This window comes from Macaca nemestrina, chromosome 6, assembly GCF_043159975.1.
Source record: "Macaca nemestrina isolate mMacNem1 chromosome 6, mMacNem.hap1, whole genome shotgun sequence".
NCBI lineage: Eukaryota > Metazoa > Chordata > Mammalia > Primates > Cercopithecidae > Macaca > Macaca nemestrina.
Genome location: NC_092130.1, coordinates 15,287,546 through 15,308,471, shown reverse-complemented (window position 1 = coordinate 15,308,471; position 20,926 = coordinate 15,287,546). Strand labels below are relative to the sequence as shown.

At 35.0% G+C, this 20,926-nt stretch overlaps 1 protein-coding gene and 1 long non-coding RNA gene across 8 annotated transcripts in view; one reads left to right on the top strand and one right to left on the bottom strand.

Moving 5' to 3' along the window:
* The window catches only part of LOC105480830 (uncharacterized), a 179,830-nt gene extending 163,097 nt beyond the window's left edge, over positions 1-16,733 (bottom strand). The window contains exon 1 of the long non-coding RNA XR_011624162.1: positions 16,639-16,733. This is a non-coding gene — a long non-coding RNA (uncharacterized lncRNA). The remainder of the gene's footprint in view (positions 1-16,638) is intronic.
* LOC105480824 (teneurin transmembrane protein 2) overlaps positions 1-20,926 on the top strand; it is a 3,943,693-nt gene that overhangs the window by 810,375 nt on the left and 3,112,392 nt on the right. The gene's annotated exons all lie outside the window — the stretch shown is intronic.

Genomic DNA, 20,926 nt, shown 5'->3' with positions numbered 1-20,926 from the left:
TAACGATATTTCATTCATCCCAGAATGTTTCATATTCTGTTTTTTTTTCTCTCTCTCTCTCTCTCTCTGCTTCCTTGTGGTGGTATTTACTGCATTTCCTTTCCCTCATATTTCTTGTTAATGGATATTAGCTCTAGAAACTTTCGTGGGTTCATGTTTTAGTAAGAATACTTCATGGAGGCACTAGGTGCAGTTTAGCTTTTTGAAATCAATCCTCTTGCTCTCATCTCCTGGTTTGCAGCACTGCAGTTCAGGGTACTCCCCCAATTAGCAACAACCATTTTAGTTTCTTCCAATTCTGAGAGTATCTTCTTTGAAATCACAAGTAGATAAAGAAAACTCACAGTAGGCTATTTGTCTTTGATCTTTCCTTTATTCTTGCTGTGACCATCAGTCATCCATTGTTTTTTCAGAGTCTCCGTCTAGGACCTACTCTCATCCTCCCTTCTGAAAGTTTTCAAAAATTATCTTTCTCCATGCCCAAACAACAGCACCTTCAGAGCAGACGTAACACAGATACACATCAAGAAGGGAATCGAATTTGAAAAAACTGCATCCCTTAAAACAAATCACCATGGGTCCATCTGCTTTATCTACAGTCACTTCTGTTTTGGCATTTGCCAGTATGCAGGGAGACACTGGGCTAGGGTCTTTTGTTCTTCCTTCATCCAAATGCCCTTTGAGAGAATAGTCTGGGAGATTGATGTGTTTTAACAGCTGGGTTAATATCAGTAGATAAATGCTCATTGATATTCAGTAGTTTACAATGAGAGTAACTACTGATATCAATTACCATGGAGAATGGTAATTCCAACTATTTCTTCTGAGACCACCTTATTTCTCTTTTATTAGGTCAAGAAAACATTCTTCTTGCCTTGCCTTAAGTTACATTACAATAATGTTCTGCCATTAGCTGTCAAAGAAGGGAACCATTTATTTTTTCGTTCCCTTTAATTCTTAGGGTTGCCCCTAGGTGGGCTTAGTCTTAATCTACCCCTTCAAGTTTATTGTTCAGAGAAAACCAAGAAACAAACATCAGATTATGTTCAACTTGAGAATTAGCATTCAACTGCTTTGGAGAATGAGATGTTTAGACCATTACCACAAATAGATAAGTATATGTCATTTTTCACCTAATCTCAATTACACATCTTTTGATTCCTGAATTGCTAGTTTGAACACCATTCTAAACCCTATGTTTAATAAAAGTCTTCATTCTTTCTCTATTGTCTTCCCTTTGGAATATTGTCTTTTCTGCTAATCTATGTGCATAGCCTGAGGAACATACAGAAACTGGAAGGAATTTGAGAAAAATATGACACTCGATAGTAGTCAGAATGACTACCATAACAAAATAACACAGACTTGGTGGCTGCACAAACCAAAAAATCTGTCAGTTCTGGAGTCTGGAAGTCTGGAGGCTGGAAGATCAACGTGTTGGCAGGTTTGGTTTCTCCCAAGTCCTCTCTCCTTGGCTTGCAGACAGCCAACTTCTCACTGTAGCCTCACATGGTCTTTCTGTGCTCAAATTACTCTGATGTATCTCTTCTTATAAGGACACTAGTGATATTGGGTTAGAGCCCTACCTTTATTAACTCATATATTCTTGTTGAACTCTTCAAAGGTTGTATCTTCAAGCAGTCACCTTGGGGGTTAGAGCATCAACATATTAATTTGGGGGAACACAATTCAATTCATAACATGCCTTGAGTACTTTTTCTCATCTATAAATGTGTATACAAAATAAACCATCTAACCATCTATACCATATTAGCTCCACATTTTGAGTAGGTGTGACAAAATTTGAGTGTCTGTTTTTTAGGAGACTTGGATAGGAACCCGTCTTATTATTTGTAACTTAATAATATTTATGTTTGATTATTGCTAACTAGGTGGAAATACGTCAGGGATTTATCCTGAAACATATAATGTATCTTTGTTATCTTTGTGTGTGTGTGTGTGTGTGTGTGTGTGTGTGTGTGTGTGTGTATTTTCTTTCTGGTTTTGATGGCTCAGTAAAGTTATCTACTCTCCTACCCTGACTTCCTCACAAAGAATGAACAATATGGATATTATTTAAAGACCTGTCTTCATGTCTGAAAATCTGTTCTTTTCATTCTTTCAGGTTATTAAAAAGACACTACTCTGAAGGAAAAAGCATTTTTAGTCACTTGCCTCTGTGTACAAATTTTAAATCCTTTCCTTAGTGCATTTATGATGAGTTAGAAAAAGTGATTAGTCATCATCACAGTTCCTTGAGATTCCGTAAAAGGGGAGGGTTTGGATATAACCAAGAAATTAAATCAGAGAGAGAGAGGGCAAGGGGATTGGTAATAACAGTAATAAAATTGGACAGTGTCTGGCATATAAAAGTCTGAATGAAAAATTAGTGACTCATTGATTGAATTTTATAAAAATTATGTCCATTCTCTAAGTAATTCCTAATTTAAGAAGTGGGCTACAAGACTATTTTTGAAAATAACTTTTTTAGATATGTTAATATGAATACAGACTATGTATAATTCAATTTTTTTTCTTTTTCAATACTAGCTCTATAAAAATCAATATATTGTGTAGGGTCAAATTTGTATGTTTTTTAAAAAAAATCTCTCTTCTTAAAAAGGAAGGCTCACATTCCTAAGTTCTGGTGATTGGCTCTAAATTCTCAACCTAGGGCAAACTTAAACTGTTTTCTGTCTACCACGAGTTAAGACAATTAGCAACCATTTAGAGTAATGAAATTAGACAGTACTCAGGATAAATGGATGTCTTTGGCTTGCATGACAAGCTGTGACTTAGTGATGAGCGTGAAAGTTTACATGCCAGACAGAGGGGATTGTCACCTTGATTTTTTTTTTTTTTTTTTTCTTTTTTGAAGTCTGTCCCAGGCCAGTTCAACTGTTAAATTTCAATTAAACTAAATTTGGTCAGGAAAAAAAAAAAAGAAAGATTGGAAATGTAAGTATATTTCTTTTATCTAGCTTGAGCTGTTGGCAAAGCAAACTGGCTTTTCCATACTTGGCATTTATTAATAATATTTTGAATACCATTGCGCTTTTTAAGCTGAGTGTGGTGGAATTCTCTTGTGGGATTATTAAATGAGTCGATTTGCATTCTAATGAGAACAAATGTTTGGGATTGCATTGTTAAAATGCTAAAACGGTGTGTGTATAATTATTTTGCAGCTTAGATTCGCAGAACTCATTTCCCCAAACTCCTTTTTTTAAATAACTAAAGAGTCAGAGCCTACTGACGGCTGGAGGGGAGGTGATTAGGGTAATTTAAACTGTTCACAAATGACTTTGCCACGGAATGAAAGCATTTCTTTGGCTTTGCTCAGCTCCTTTCATTATCTTTAAGCGGCTGCAGTGTTGAGTCCCATAAGAAGTCTCACCAAGCTCTCTTTCCTTGTACAGTTTCTCATTTGTATTGATTAATCATTTTGTAATTCCATTCTAGGTTGACTTGCTCATCTTTAAGGCATTTGCTGCTTTTTCTTTGCTTGTCTATCCTGTAACCGTTATGTTGTCTGTTCTAATACCTTAGCTTTATCACTGCAAGTCAAGCTTTAAAACATTAATCCTTTCATGCTTTAATTTCATATTCTATTACCAGAATGAATGCAAATACTGTTTCCTTTTTCTCCTTTTTAATCATCTTTACTACAGCTTTTGCATATGGGCCAATAGTAAAGTAAGCTTTTATTATTTAGAGTGTAACTTTGTTTTTTAAAATAGTTTTACAACTCTTTTCTTCATAAATTCTGTTGACAGCATACAAATGTTTACTGAAAGTATCTGTAGTCTTAAGACTTAATTTGTTGTTGCTAATTTTTAATAAAGTACATATATATTGTAAGTGGAGATTATTATGGGACTAGTGTTAACAGTAGAAATGTTTCACTATTTATAATTTCAAGTATTTGGATTGTTGGCCTTAGCCTGAAGAGTTGACTGTGATGGCAAAGTTTTGGAAAGACAAGATTATTTTAGATTTCTTGCACATAGAGCTTGAAATTGGAAAGAGAAACTAGAGGATTATGGTCTATCCTACTCTTTTTTTGTAGAAAATGACTGTGAATTGTCGAAAAATTAAGTGATTTTTCCCTATGGACAGCAAATAATTCTTTCATGTATGTTTATTTCAAAAAAGTGAATTAAAACAGAATTGTGTTTGTATTTTGATGGCCAATGCTTTATTAGGCTAAATGATGCTTTATGTTTATTCCATAAGGTAAATATTTACATACATATTATATGTAATACAAATATAGTTGTTTTGAAATATGAAAACAGACATTGCTTTGAAAAATGCAGAAGTGTGAAGATTATGCAGTAAAAGGGAATTTTATGATAGTCACTAATACAGTGGAAGCAGGTGGCTTCAGTTAAAATGAATGTTAAAATTTGATAATATTCAAATATAAGGAAAATTCCAACTAATTAATGTGCTGATGGTTATTCCCTGCTTGAGACATTAATTAAAAGCTCATGACAATTGGTGTCAAGACTTTTTGTAATTTAAAAATTGGTACTTTTGTTCCAAGTCCAGTTTTGATGGTTTCAAGAACTTAAAAGTTTTACAAATATGGCATATTTAAAAATACTAGTATAGTTACAAAAATAGAAAAGCTTAAATTCTCTTGTAACCTTAATTTCCTTCTTCATAGAGCTTCATACTGAGAGATCAGTTAGGATTCATTTGGTTGCAGCTGGTAACTGGAAACATGACTCAGACCAGTGTAAGCAGGGAAGTGGAATTTTTTTTTTTTTTTTTTTTTTTTTTTTTGCACAAATAGATAAAAGCTTGGAGGTGGGACCAGTTTCAAATATGAACATCTAGGTCAGTGATCCCATCCCAAGGCAGCTTCCTTGGATCACGTGGAAAGAAAATCAGTAAGTATTGGGAAAAAAACAGGGAAATGCATGCTTGCAAAGAAGTCTAACTATATGGAATTATCAGTATAAGTTTTCAGCTTGTAATATGCTACCCAAATTATCATAATAAACATGGAGACAAAAATACGGGGCTTGCTCATTTTATTTCTCACTCTCATATTTCCCCATGTGCTCTCATTATGGGATTCATAGGATGAATTGATAAAGGAAAGAGGGCCTGATAAAATGAATTCAAATGAAATAAATTATTCCATAATCATTTTATTTTCAGCCTTGAGATTCATGGCAGATATAAGTATCACAAACAATATCTCCTCTTGTGTACAGAAAAATTACCAACTTTGTTCTCTACAACTTTGAATCCTTTAATCTTCCTGTGGATGAACAGCTCCCGCCTCCTGCCCCCTAAAGCCTTAGTCTGTCATGACCTTTCATACCTGTTTTGTCTTTAGAAACAGCTTTGTAAATGTCACAAGCTTAGGATTCTTTTTAGAGGCTTTGAGTCTCAGCTCTATAACCACCGAGTAATCAAATTCGGGTTGGTTGTGGTTCATGATATTTATTGACCCCTAGTTTGGCTTTAGGACCCTAATGCCATAGGTTGAAGTGCCATATTGTCCTATCATCAAGGAAAAATCGGAGACTATGCGTCTTGTTATTTTCTCGCTCTCTGTATATATGTGTGTTTTAATTCCGTGAATTACCTATAATCTTAACAGTTTTAACTTTGTAAATTTTTTCTCTTACTGTGGAAGAAAACTAAATAAACATAGGCTTTGTCCAGCTTGCACCAGGATAATATCATCAAAAGACTGAACTCAGAAATGATCAAAACTAGTTCTTCAAATAAAATTGAGAGGAGGGGAAAAATAGATTGCATGTATGCAGGTGCTAGAAAGCTCTCTTAACTTGCAGAGATCATAAAGAAAAAACTAAAAATGGAAGGACTATTGACTGCAGAAGTACAATATTATGGATGATAATGACATTTCAGAGTGGCTTAGAAAAATTGTTATTCCTGAGAATATTAACTTAAGTTTCAAAATATAATAAGTTAAGATTAAATATTTAATAGTACTAATAAATCAGGTGGTTGCATAAAATGTACAAAAGGTTTCATGGTGAGAAATTTTACAGAAGTGTGAGAATCTGTCCATACCAGGCAAAAGCGAAGATTGTACTGGAGTAAACACTATTGAAGTTGATTAAGCGGCTCAGCCATTGCATGAATGCAGAGAAATGTACTGCCCTGAATCTTTCTAATTGAGCAGGTGTGGTGTTCAAAAGGTTGTTCATTAGGTGGATTTTATTGTTTTTGTGTGTGTGTGTGTGTGTGTGTGTGTTTGAATACATATTTTAGGATTGCCAAATGGCTCTTGATATTTTTGTGTTTAAAAATAAACATAAATTTCCTGGCAAACATGAAAATGCTGGGGTATTTAGATGGGAATCTACATTTCTGTTACTTTTGCATCTAAGGGGAAAAATAGAGGAGCAATTTTGTTTTAAAAAATTCACATTATTATTTTTCCTTGGCTTCAGGGCTTTACGAAAATTGAAATTTTGCCAAAGCAGTGCTAATCAATTTACCAAAATATTAAAGTGAATTCAGAACTCTGATAAGATTGACTTGCAATGGGTGTTAATCTTGACAAAAGCTTATTTCTCTAGTTGTAATAAATGTAATTATTCACAAATATATTCATTGTGCTTTTCTATTTTAAAAAATTTCTCTTTGCTTCTCTCTCCCCAAGATTAAAATGCTTGGTAACATTATAACGGTGTTTAGCTAGTTCAGGAATCTACTACCCTTCTGTAAGACATGGAAAAATAAAGCTTCAGTGTAAACAAGTAAATTAATACAGTTAGGAAAAACTAATCCCAAGTGGTTTTATAAGTTACTGGGCTCAAAATTACAAACTGTGAATTACAAGGGGATTTTAAAAGCCATTGTGAACCACTGGCACAATGTTCTACTTCAGGCAAAAGCCAAAAAATATAGGCAGCATATTGAAAGCAAAACAGAAAAATCAAAACCATATATTTTTCCATTGCTTTTATGCTCTAAAATTTTGGGAATACTTTGACATATATTCTTTTAATATGATCACAAAATTTTCCTGTGGTGAAAATTTATAAATGCTTGTCATTTTACAGATTAAGAAACAAAGGTATAATGATGATAAGTTACTCTGCGAAACCACATAGATTATCACAGGTTGATCCAACACTTGAACACGTGTTTCTGTGCCATTTCTGTTGTACTGAACTATTTCCCAAATTGTTATAATCCTGGCAGATCAGATTAAAGGCACAATCAATCTAAAGAAAGCATAGAAAATAGAACAAAAAGATCTGGGAATAGACAAGGGATATTGTAAAAGTCTAGCATCATGTATTAATCAATTAGTAAATGTGTATCAAATCCTAAATTAGCTACGTGATATAAATAAATGAATAAATAAGTAAGGACATAGGGTTCCCCTCATATAACTCATGAATAATTAGGGAGAAAAACCATGTGTAACAGAAAAGCAATTCAAAAGATTTGACTGTAAGAGTTTTGAGAGTAGGACCTTGGGAGAGATAAAATGATTTACAGCATAGTTGTGCTGTCCATTATGGTAATCATTAGTCAAATGTGACTATTGAACACTTGAAATGTGGCTAATGTAAATATAGATGTGTTGTGAGTATTAAATGCACAGTGAATCTTAAAAACAGTATGGAAAAGTCATCTAATATCTTATTAATTTCATATGGCGGAATGTTATATTAATATTTTGGATATATCAAGTTAAATAAAATATATCATTAAAATTATTTTTGCCTCTTTTAAAACTTTTTCTTAAAACATAACTAGTAGAAAATTTAAAATGGTATAGGTGGTTCACATTTTAACCTTATTGGGCAGAGGCTGAAATAGAATACTAAACTCCCAGAGCTGCTGGAAAGTTATGAGGCGAGAAGCAGATCTTAGATGAGGAGAAAGGTGAGGAGTGGAGTCAATAGAGTATTAGAAGACTCTTCCATGATGTCCCTCATAGCTCTAAATCTTCAGTTCAGACTACTAACCACAAAACTTTTTTATGTAAAAAGAAAAAACAGTACTTCCACCTAGGGGCATGATACAACTTTATGAAGAAGATGACACCGTAACTTGTTCTTAAAGAAGTGTTTGAGTATACCATCCAAATTCCTTCTCAGTATGTTATGCAAGTTATCATTCATAATCTTTCACAGCAACTTCATTATTTCCACATAAAGATGATATGAGGACTCAGAAATGGTCTTTCACAAATTTTTGAAAGAATGTATTCTATACATCATTGACAAAGTTTACTCAGAGGAGAAGTCTTAGGTAGAAGGAATAGTTCAAGTTATTAGAGTGAAGAGATTATAAATGAGTGTTCAATATGGAAAAATAAATTTGATACAGATTTCGGAAAGTCTACAATAGTAATGAGTTTAGATGAGGGATATAGGATAGTATGGTAGCAATGTTAAAATGATAACAATAATGGTCTGGTTGTATGTTTAGTAAAAAGTTAACAACGTGGACCTGTTTCGTGATTTCTAGACAAATTTAATAGAAGTAAAACAATAACAAAATAGCAACAATAACAAGGAGTTTACTCTTCTGATGTCTCATCTATCTTTAGGAAATTCTGAAAGGATAACCTTTGCAATGAATAGGGCATTCTTTAGTGGTTTCTCAGATTTCCTAGTTCTTCTTAGTTGGCCCTAACCAACACAAACAACTTTTCTTCACTTCTGTACTCTGTTGAAACACCACATCACAAAACCTGACGTCTGACTTCCTAAGCAGCTACTGGAGAACTAGATGAAACCACCTGGATATAGAAGGCAAATGAGAACCAGGAGACTAAAGATCTCCACGCAGATTAATTTTTCTTCCTTTCACCCCTCCGTGTCCAGCTTCCAGATATGATTCTCCCTGCAGTGAGCCCAGTGAAGTCCCACATGCAGAGCAAACGCAGGGGCTGTGCACCCTTCACTCTCTCTGAGGCCTCTTGGGAAGCAGCAGGCATCTCAGAAACAGACTCATGCTTTTCCTCCCCTCACCCTCTCCACCCTGGGCTTACACCTTCCAAAGAGATTACAACACTTTAATTTTTGATTCACTGTGTTAATTTTTGCTTTTTTTAGAGGACTCTAGCTAAGAAAGACAGGGATATTGAAAAATGTGATTAGGTCAAAAGGAGGGCAGAAACAGTCACTCATATTTTGTCAGTGCTCTCTTTGTTCCAGAAATTCTTTTAAAGAATTTTATGCAAATTATCTTTGGTAATCTTTCAGAGCAACTCCACTATTTCCATATACACATGAAGATTTAAGAACTCAGAAATGATATATGTCTTACTCAAGATTAAACAGATAGTATGGGAGAGAGGGAAGGCTTCAAGAGTTTCACCTTACATTGATTAAGGTTGTAGAAGTGGCAGAAGAAATAAAGGGTCAGAGAGATAAAATTACCACTTTGATCCAAACAAATGTAAATAGGAGCAGAAAAGGATTTCAAAGCTGGACAAGACCAACTCCAAAGACTGAGGTCTCAACTGATTTGTCTACCCCTGCTTCCAGTATAAAGATGGAGGATTAGGAAATCTTTAAAAGGGATTAAGATGATTAAAATAAATATATGCCTAGCAGCGGGATTGTATACATGTATAAAAATATCAAATGTACCCCATAAATGTATACAATTATTATGAATGAATAAAAAAATTTTTTAAGGCAATTGGGATGCCTAAATAGGAGAAAGGATAACTTCAAGAGACAAAGGAGTTTAAAAATATTTGAAGCTGTTTGTAATGGGAAAAGGCGCCTTAGACCTATACAACTCCAATGAAACAGAGAAAAAGCAAAAAGACATATTTTGGTTCACTATAAGGAAAACCTTTCTGAAAATTAGAACTACTTAAAAATGTCAAAGGCTTGTAATTTTTCCATGATTGTTAGGGGAATGCGAGGGATCAAATTGGATCTGGAAAATTTTAGATAGACCATGCTATGGAGAAAATATTGGCATCAGTTATCTTTATGGTAATTTTTTTCTAACACAGATTACATGATTTTATGTTTTTTCATTTGACTAATATTTGAATGCACTAAATTTTAAAAGCAAGACATTATAAACAGTTACTATGAATATATACCATGACCATTTGCCCCCAGATTTCGGCTAGGGAAGGAGTTCCTTTTAATCATGCAAATGAATACTAGAAAATAAGCATCTCATTCACAGTGTCAGGAGTTTTTAACCTTAAACTAATACAGTTCCCACATCATTGTATGACTATTTTGGAAAACATTAATTCTTCATTTGAAAAAATAATTGTGTAAAGGTCAAGGCAAGGTTTTCATGCTTGACAAAGAATGTGTTTTGGTCAACTTTAACCCAATAGTTGGCCTCTGTTATCAAGAGTATTATTTATAAAACTTCAGTGAGAAGCAGAACATATGTTAGTCTTTGAATAGGTGGTAAAAATACCCAGGGAGCAAATGTAGCTTTTACTGTAAATACAATCTTCAAAGATAGAGTGTTAATCTATTTTATTATGAAATATATCTCACAGTTCTCATGACAAAGAAAGAAATTATAATTGTCGGTCTCAACAAATCTTCTGTATACCCCCCAAATATGTTAAGGTCTGTTCAATAATAATTACTTTCCATGTCACATAAAAAGTTGAGATTTTGTCAAGTTGACTATTCTCAGAGAGGCAGAATCCTTTCAAAAGAGATGTTCCAAGACGCTCTTCCGGTAGGAGAAAAAAATTCAGGATTGGAAATAGCTTCACACACACCCACACACATTCAGTTTAATTTTAAATTTCAGTTTAATTATCTTTCTTAAATGTTTCTGGAAGAGCAATAAAAACAATCGTAGCCTCATCCTACAAGTTGTAGCCATCTCCTCTGTTTTTTAATCCAAATGATTCAAATACATAATGAAAAGGCCATATTTTTCCCACAAAGGGATTACTTGTTTCTATTAAATAAATCTTCTAATTTTTTTTTGTTTTTGTTTTTGTTTTTTTGCAACCTCTCCCTGAAGAGCATCTGTTATTACTGCTTGTTCAAACTGGGATGCTTTTCTTCCAATCCTCACTTTCAGTTGATAGTGCACCATAGTCTGCCACCTACATTCCCTTTCCCATGGATGTGAAAGCCAGAGTGAAATGAACAGGAAATACTGTCTTGGGAATTTCCCTCTAGTTTCTCCATGCTTGTGGTTGCAGTAACTGTTATATTATCTACCTGCCATACCAACATAATTCTGGTTGGTTGGTCTTGCTTGGAATATGGCAAGATTGCCATGCAAGCCAGGTTATTGTCAGTTGCTAAAGGCAGTATTTGAGTTGTTTTTACTGTCTCATGGAGATCTCTTTGTGCAGAGATTTCTTTCTTTCCTTCCTTCTCTCCTCCTTTCCTTCCTCCCTCCCTTCCTCCCTCCCTCCCTCCCTCCCTCCCTTCCTTCCTTTCCTTCCTTTCCTTCCTTTCCTTCCTTTCCTTCCTTTCCTTCCTTTCCTTCCTTTCCTTCCTTTCCTTCCTTTCCTTCCTTTCCTTCCTTTCCTTCCTTTCCTTCCTTTCCTTCCCTTCCTTCCCTTCCTTCCCTTCCTTCCCTTCCTTCCTTCCTTCCTTCCTTCCTTCCTTCCTTCCTTCCTTCCTTCCTTCCTTCCTTCCTTCTTTCCTTCTTTTTTGAGACAGTTTCACTCTTGTTGCCCAGGCTGGAATGCAATGGCGTGATCTCGGGTCACCATAACCTCCACCTCCTGGGTTCAAGGGATTCTCATGCCTCAGCCTCGTGAGTAGCTGGGATTACAGGTGTGCACCACCATGCCCGGCTAATTTTGTATTTTTAATACAGATGGGTTTTCTCCATGTTGGTCAGGCTGGTCTCAAACTCCCAACCTCAAGTGATCCACCCGCCTTGGCCTCCCAAAGTACTGGAATTACAGGTGTGAGCCACCATGCCCACCTTGTGCAGAAATTTTTATAGCTAAGAAAATATAATAGAGATAGCCACAGGCTGATGAATAGATTTCTGTGTTATCTTGATTGTGAATCAAGTTTTATAAAATATATGGACTTTCAAGTAAATATTTTCATAGTGTAAGGTGCTATTTTTAGCAGAATGTGGATCACAGAGCAATTCTCTCATCCTGATTTTTGCTCAAGAAATTACTATGAAAGATATGGTGCTTTCCCATAATGTCTTCACAGTCTGTTTGAAATATATTTAAAATTCTATTATTCAAAGACAATGAGAGTGGGTGCTCACATTTTGTTCCAGAGCACATGTGTGGTATTCTAGTAGAGGATAAAAGTTGAAAGGAAATGAGTTTGTTGAACTAGGTGACCTGAGTATAGTATAATCCTGATCAAATTAAATTTTGGAAACTCATTCGGAAAATAACATTTATTTTACCTAGCTTATAAAAATTAGAGTGCTTCTTTTTGCGTAACCATGTTATGAAGAAAGTAATAGTAACTTAAAGATAAGAACATAATACTCTCTATGGTAAGCAGCATTTTGGTTTCTATGATCTCCCCCACTTGCCCCCTGCTTTGGTTTGGATTTATGTCCCTACCCAAATCTCACGTCAAATTGTAATCCTCAGTGTTGGAGGAGGGGCCTGGTGGGAGGTGATTGGATCATGGGGGTGGATTTCCCCCTTGCTGTTCTCCTGATAGTAAGTTCTCACAAGATCTGGTTCTTTTCCTCCTACTCTGGCCATGTAAGACATGCCTGCTTCCCCTTTGCTTTCCATCCAACACGACTGTAAGTTTCCTGAGGCCATGCTTCCTGTACAGCCTGTGAAACTGTGAACCAATGAAACCTCTTTTCTTTATACATTACCCAGCCTGAGGTAGTTCTTTATAGCAATGTGGGAACAGACTGATATACCACCACCATTCCACTCGGCATTATGCCTATGCATGTTACCTTCTGTGGCAAAAGGGAGTTGGCAGATGGAATGAATATTAGGTACCCTGGTATAGGGAGATAATCCTGGATTATTCAGGTGGGACACTGTAATTACATGGGCCTGTAAAGGCATAGCAAAGTGCAAGAAGAACCAGAGGCAGAAAAGTCAAAGAGTGTGTGTATGTGTGTGCGCGCACTTGTGCATGCGTGCATGGGTGTGTTAGAGAAATGTAGCATGAGGAGGACTCAACTTGCTGTTATTGGCTTTGGAGATGGAGAAAGGAGGCCATGAGCCAAAAGATGCAGGAGCCCTCTAAAGCTGAGAAAGACCCTCGGTTGACAGCCCAGAAAGAACTGGGACCTCAGTACTACAGCTACATGGAACTGAATTCTGCCAGCAAATTGAATGGACAAGTAAATGGATTCTTCACTAGAACCTCCAGAAAGAAACATGGACCTGCCAACACCTTGATTTCTGCCCTCTGAGACTTGAAGCAGAGACCCTGCTGAACCAGCTGGGCTTCTGACCTGTGGAAACTGTGAGATAATTAATGGAGTTTGCTTTAAGATGCTAAATTTGTGGTGATTTGTTAATGCAATGACAAAACTCTAATGCACTCACCTACAATTTTAGGCAGTTACTTCACCACTCCTATACTTAAACCATGTGACTTTTGGGTATATATTGGAATTTCAGTAAATTCAGACATTGTGGTGCTGATTTCTTGAGTGTGTTCCTGGGATTGGAGGGAGAATTTCTATGACTTCTTTTATAATTTGGATTACAATTGGAAATCTCTTGTCCTATTTGAAGCATTTTGTTAGACTATTTTGAAGATGGAGAAAACCAGTCATGTGATCTTCTTCACTATATCCTGATTTCATAGGTCATGATCCTTTAAAATTTAAGCAGATGCACCTAAAATGCCAACATTTGATTTCATATCAAACAGGGTAATAGCAAAGAAAATAATGTTCTTGATTTGTTTTATTCAGACTTATTGCATACACATTTATGAAGATACTACTTTTAGGATGTTGGATATATTGTCATAAAATTATTAGCCACACATAAATATTTATAGATCTTATTAGAATTCACTAATCTTCTCACTATTAGCCAGCAACTTCAGCTGAAAATTTCCATAACAATGAGTATTGTTAATGCAAAGTGCTGTGCCTATTTTTGCCGAAGCGGGTGTCTTTTACATGAATTTGCCACCATTTTAGATGTCTTTGTATCTAAAATGAAATGAGGAAAACCATATCTGTTATTAAACTGTGCCTGTCTTTGTTTAGAGCTACTGCTATGAGCCAGAAATCTTATGAATATGTTTTTCTGATTATCTTCAGCATGTTTCTGAAGAGTTTCTTACTACCCTGAAGACAGATAGTTCTTCCTCACCTATTGGGGGATTCTGGGAGTCAGTCTTAAGAAGGTCTTATTGTGTGCGTAGCCTGATGCCCCTGTCCACATTGATAACTCACCAAGGGGTTGAGATTTTATAATTCAGCCTGATTAGACTGTTATCCATCACATCATTACGCAAAACCCTAATATAATGGTACACATTCAACTAAAGCACCACCACAATCAAGATTTAAAGAATGAGTTAAGTAAAACAAAAAAAAAAAAGGGAAAAAAATAACACTTTTACCCCTATACTCTGTAAACAGCATTTTGGTTCAGACATGTACCGCATTAGTAAACTACCTGAAAACAATAGGCTATAATGAGATCAGTCAGCAGCTTCATATTACAACATAGCTTGGGGGGTCCTGTTCTTTTGGTAAAGGAGTATATTTTTTTACAGAAAAAAAAGTACGTGTATCAAGTTAGTATCTCAGTGACAAACCAGTGCTAACTAGCACATGTCTGCATGTCACCAGAGGTGGCTTTGCCTGACATTTCCTGGAGGACAGCCTATAGTTAAGTAGTATTGAAAGGCACCACAGGCATTATAGCAAATGTATAGGGGACAATGAGCAACAATGGGGCAAAATCAAGCTATTCGAGCTAATGGCTGATGCTGCGTTCACTGTATTATACTTGTGCCATTCATATCACTATGGCTAAGGTTGTGTCTGTTTTCATAATAGAGCTACTATTTTAGAGGTTTATAACCTGGCAATAAAAATTGGCTTCCGGCAAGAACTTGACATACAAGACAAGACCTCACCAAGAAAGTGATTTTTGAGAAATCAGATTTTGTTGGGGGGGAGCAGGTATGGAATATGTTTTGTTGTTTTAGACATTCATTTGAGTTTCTGAAACTCAAAATACAGCTCAGATTTGGAAAATGGCATTTTGTAAGTTATTAGACTACAAAAAAAATCAAACTTGTGAAAGGCTGGGTCAAACAATGCTTATTTTTAAGGGCTTAGCTCAGAACATTTTTATCTTTCAAAATGTTCTTTCTAGACTTTTCAAAGTGGGAGCATTTTTAATGATGATTCACAGTTCTTTATTTTGATATATAGAAAGGCACAGTTGTGTGAAGTTCAAGGAGTTAAAAGGAGTTTATTTTTAAAAGGTAATATATTACGGTATGTTGCTTTTTTTTGAGTTAAACTCCTTAATAACACCTATTCATTAATACTCTTATTAAATGTAATAGATTCATTGCATCTAAACATTGGAAGAAATCCAAATTCCACAAAGAACCGAAGGCATATCACTCCTACTACAACTATCATCACCTTCAGCTGTTTATTTAATTTTTACTTTTTGCCTAGCAGTGCACCAGAATCTTGCATGCACTAACTTAACATCCATTAGTTGACCTCAATACTCTTTAATGCTTGTGTTGTCATAGATAGACACATACACAAATAAGAAATAAGGTAAAAACAAAATTTCCAAATATATATTCCATTGCACACACAAAAAATTAATAATTATTTAGGCTTGACCTTTTAGAACCTTTATTTTAAACATTTACAGTAGTCATTTGGGTCATCCAGTTACAGCAAGAATTGAGTTGCAGAGTAGGAGAGAAGAGAAAATGGTTGAGAAATTTTGAAAAAGAAAAGGGGGGTGGGATAAAGCCAAAAGGGAAGAGAGGTAAGGATATTAGCAAAGTAGCAATTCTCAAATGTAGATGGTGATTTTTATGATATTGCTAATAATTATCAACATATTAGTAATGAATATTATTTACTGATGACCAATTTGTACTAGATATTGAGCTGCTTTATAGGCAGGACAAGACAGCTGTTGATAAATAATTGCTCTTTGCTTACAAACAATACAATTGCATATTTTTCCATAAGCAATGGCTGTCTAGATTCAAAGTAGAGTATAGAATAGCAACAGATATATCAAGTTAAAATTGGATACCTATACTGTTTAAATACCTATGCATTTCTCAACGGGAATGAGGGAACTAGAGTAGGCTTCAGGAAGCCAGACCCCTGAGTTTTTCAGTCAGATGAATGAAAGTTGTCTTACAGCCTTCAAAAAGCACATAGTCTCTGTTGTATGAAAAGGTGGCAGTGTTGTCACGTTGACTCAACTGGGTTTAAATAACAAATATCTGTCATTCCAGCTCATGTTAATATAAAATGTTTTTAAAATAATACAATCTTTCAAAAGCAGAATTGAAGAACTGTGATGGAAGTAAAAAAAATTAAATTTCCTTTCATATTTATCTGGAGTTGTAACAAAGTCTTGACTAAATTAGAGAAAGCACATTTGTAAATTATTTTCATAAAAGGTAGAATTATCACTAAGGCTACAAAACTTTTTTTTTTTTTTTTCCATTAACAAGTGTCATATCTTACCTTACTTTAAACTCTTCCACTGTGTAAGTCTTTCAATGTGACTCTTTGTTTAATACTGGATCTCACATCAGAGACTTGACAAGTTGAGAGGTGAGTTATCTGGAGCAAAAAAATTAAGCTTGTCAGAGGCAGTCCTCCCACACAGAATTAAGATAAGATGATCTCAGATTCTTAAGTTCTCAAGGTAATAGTTCTAAAGAGATATTTTTATCCATACCATCAATACTGAGTACATTGTGGAAAAAAATAATTTTTGCCTCTCATGTTTGAAAGTCACTGTTTTTACAGAGATTCTTTAATTTTTTTTTTTTTTTTTTGCTGAACTTTTCTTAGAGCAGTGCACTGCTGGGATGCACAGCTATTAGAAAGTAGGAGGCTATGGAAGATACAATTTTTTTCATTTTTAACCATCAATAGTAGTAGAGAAGTGAATGTATAATAACAGAGAAAAGTGGGAAATTTATTTAAAATGTCTTGAGTTGAATGTAAAAGTGCAAAAGCAATAAAAGCTCATCTCCAGGGTTCAGAAATTAGAAATTTAAACCCATAGTAGTGGACTAGATTTGAAGCCAAAAGATGCAGAATCAGTCACTGGCCTAAAATCTGGGTTCTCATTGTCAACATATGTGCAATTATTATGTATCCATTTGAAAAATTTAACAAAAAATGAAAAACCTGTGCAGAAAAAATAGGCACTGTGCGTAGCAGAGAACTGGATCAGGGCTCCTTGCATAAAGGCTCACTCAATAGAGGAATTGTCCTTTCTGTTAAACAATCACAAAAAGACTAGCCATGGGACTGGGCACAAAAGCAAGTAACCCATGCTGGGTCTCGGGTAGTGCTAAAGTGGGCTTGTGACTAAAATTGCAGTCCTGCCAGTGTGACCATTACAAATAAAAACTGGTCATGTGCCAGTAAATCCTTTAGTATCCCAACAATGGCAAATACAAACCATCCCAGTAAAGAAGCCTACACAATCCATGGTAGGGGAGAGAAAATGGTAGCCACGGTACACGGAAACCAATTAACTGTATTATAGATTTAAAAGTAAACAAAGAAAAAAAAACAAAGAAAAAGTTGGGTGCGGTCGCTCATGCCTGTAATCCTAGCACTTTGGGAGGCTGAGGTGGGCGGATCACCTGAGGTCGGGAGTTTCAGACCAGCCTGGCCAACATGGTGAAACCCTGTCTCTACTAAAAATACAAAAATTTGCCAGGCGTGGTGGTGGGTGCCTGTAGTCCCTACTGCTCGGGAGACTGAGGCGGGAGAATGGCATGAACCCAGGAGGCGGAGCTTGCAGTGAGCCTGGGCGACAGGGCTAGACTCTGTCTATAAAAAAGAAAAAGACACCCAGATTAGAAAGGAAGAATCAATTGTCTTTTATTGAAGATGGCTTGGTCATCTATGCTAGTAAATTCTACAGAATATAATAAGAAAAACTACCTATCACAAGTTTGGTAAAATCGTAGTATATAAGATAGTGATACATAAATTAATGAAATGTATATGTACTGGACACAAACAATTGGAAATTAAAATTTAAAATAGCATTTAAAATAGAATCAAATATATCAAATAGGGATGAATTGAAAGAAAAAAGATGGGGAAAACCTGTACATTAAAAACTCAAAGATGAAAAATTAAAAGTGAGATGCACCATAATCATGCATTGGAAGACTCACTATTGTTAAGATATCAACCATCTCCAAATTCATCTATAGATGCACTTCCAATCAAGATCACAGTAGTTATTGTTTTTTTTTTTTTGACAAGATGATTCTAAAATTTTCAGGGAAACACAAAGGACTTACCAAGAAGGAATCTGAAGAGAAAAAATAGTCTTCTTATAAATCTATAGTAACCAAGATAGTGTGTTATTGGCATAAAGGTAGACAAATAAATGTCTGCAACAGAATAAAGAGTGCAAAAATAAAACTTGCACCTATATGATCAACTGAATTTCAGCAGAAGTGTCAAAGCAATTTAAGGGGAAAGAATAATCTTTTCAATAAATCATGCTGAAACAACTTGCTTTCTATATGTAAAACCAAAAGGAAGAACAAAAATACATAATACTCTCAAAGCTTATCTCATATACCGTATGCAGATTTAACTCCAAATGGCTCAAAGATGTAAGCGTAAAACCCCAAATTAATATATACCTAAATGTACAACAAAAACAAAAAATATAAAGCATCTGTGTAACAAGAAATAAAAAATGATCAGGAAAATGACAAATGATGAAATGTGAATTGTTCATAAACTACAAACAGATTTTTGATAATCTTTTAATAGTTTAAGATAAAATGCAATGCTATCAGTAGACTAATGAGAAAAGGCATCATTCTGGACAAAATAAATTATGAATGACTAATAAGACAATGAAAACAAGTTCAATCTCTTTTTTGTCAATATCTCACCTCTAGGTATCTATTTGTAAGAATAAGCAGATATGTGCATAACGATTCATGTGAAAAGTTAGATAAAAACTAAATATCTTAACTGATGAAATTAGTTAAATTGTATAGCATCTATGCAATGGAATAGGATAATAAAATAGCAAAAATGTATCCAAAGAGACAGGAAATGCTGGTAACTATATTTAGGTTTTAAAAAATAGAGGACTGTATTTTGGTGTTGTTACCAAATGTAGCTTTTCTTTTTCTTTTTCTTTTTTTTTTTTTTTTTGAGATGGAGTCTCTCTCTGTCACCCAGGCTTGAGTGCAGTGGTGCAAGCTCAACAACCTCCACTTCCTGAGTTCAAGCAATTCTCCTGTCTCAGCCTCACTAGTAGGTGGGACTACAGGTGCCCACCACCACGCCCAGTTAATTTTTTATTTTTAGTAGAGACGGAGTTTCACCATATTGCTCAGGCTGGTCTCAAACTCCTGACCTCAGGTGATCCACCCACCTCGGCCTCCCAAAGTGCTGGGATTACAGGCATGAGCCACTGCACCCAGCCAGGTAGCTTTAAATATACATAGAGATAGGCCAGAAGCTTGCATAGCAAAATTTTAATGGTAGTTTTCCCATGGTAATGTGATAAGGGAAATTTTCACTTTCTTCTATTTTTCTGTATTTTTCATACATTTCTACACTGGCCTTGGGTTACTTTTTAAATAACAATTGAGATAAAAGTGAACATGAGAAGCAGAAACTGAAAAGACTTTAGAGGTTAACAAGTCCCAGGTTATGATAATTCTTTGATCATTTAAGCAATGGGGAACAATTGTAAGTACCAAAGAGATAATTATTTTTTTCATAACTCCTTGTCTACTGCTAATGTGACCTGTGTGCACATGTATGTGATTTCCTTCAAGGTGATAATGAGGTCTTTGAGTGTTGGGAACTTCTCACACATCTTTCTACCCACAGAACCGTATACATAGTCAATGGTAAATACATTAGACAATCCTTGTGTATAAAATCAAAAACTCTGTAGAAAATTACCATTTATCTAGATTTTGCAAGTACTTCCCAATCCAATATTTGAAATAATATGTAACTGACGTGCCATAAGAGTAAACTTGAAAGAATATTATAAAACTAATGAGATTAAAAATTCCTGATTATATTACATTGAAATGGGTATAATAAACTTTCTAATAAGTCAGGAATCTTCTATTGGCCATTCAACATGGATATATGATCGTAAAGCATGTAACAAGAAACGTGTAATACTGGTGTTAATAGAGTGAAAAGTTCAATGAGAAAACAAAACCTAAAAGTGCATGAGACCAAACTGAAAAAAAAGGTGCACCAGATGACATCTAAGAAAGTTATGAAATTTTCCACGACACTGAGTGACAAGCTTTGGGATGCATAAAAAGAATGGGAGAAAAAGGAGATAGATATACAATAACTAGAAAAAATAAGACTCTCTGTATTGGCTAGGGAATATAAATTTTTTAAATGACTATTTGTCTTAAGGGAACCAAATATTATAATCCTGGGCTACCAACTAAGCATGCAGTGTTCTTATGATTTATCTCATCACATCATGTGCATTCGGTTTAACATGTACAATCTCAGCAAATAATCAAACTCTTTCTCAGCATTCCTGTGTGGTCAGGTGACTAAAGTTAAATGTCAGGGGAGATAGCAAGAAGCTACAGCTTAGCATATTCATCAGCGTCTAATGAGGGTCTTAAGATGAGACGGAAAGTACTCAAGTTAATTCACCAAATTTGTTTGTATTATAGACTTAAAAGGTGGCAAATATGCACTTAGGAAGGGTGACTCATAAAAATTTTAAATGATTTACCCATAAAATAAAAACTAAATAATT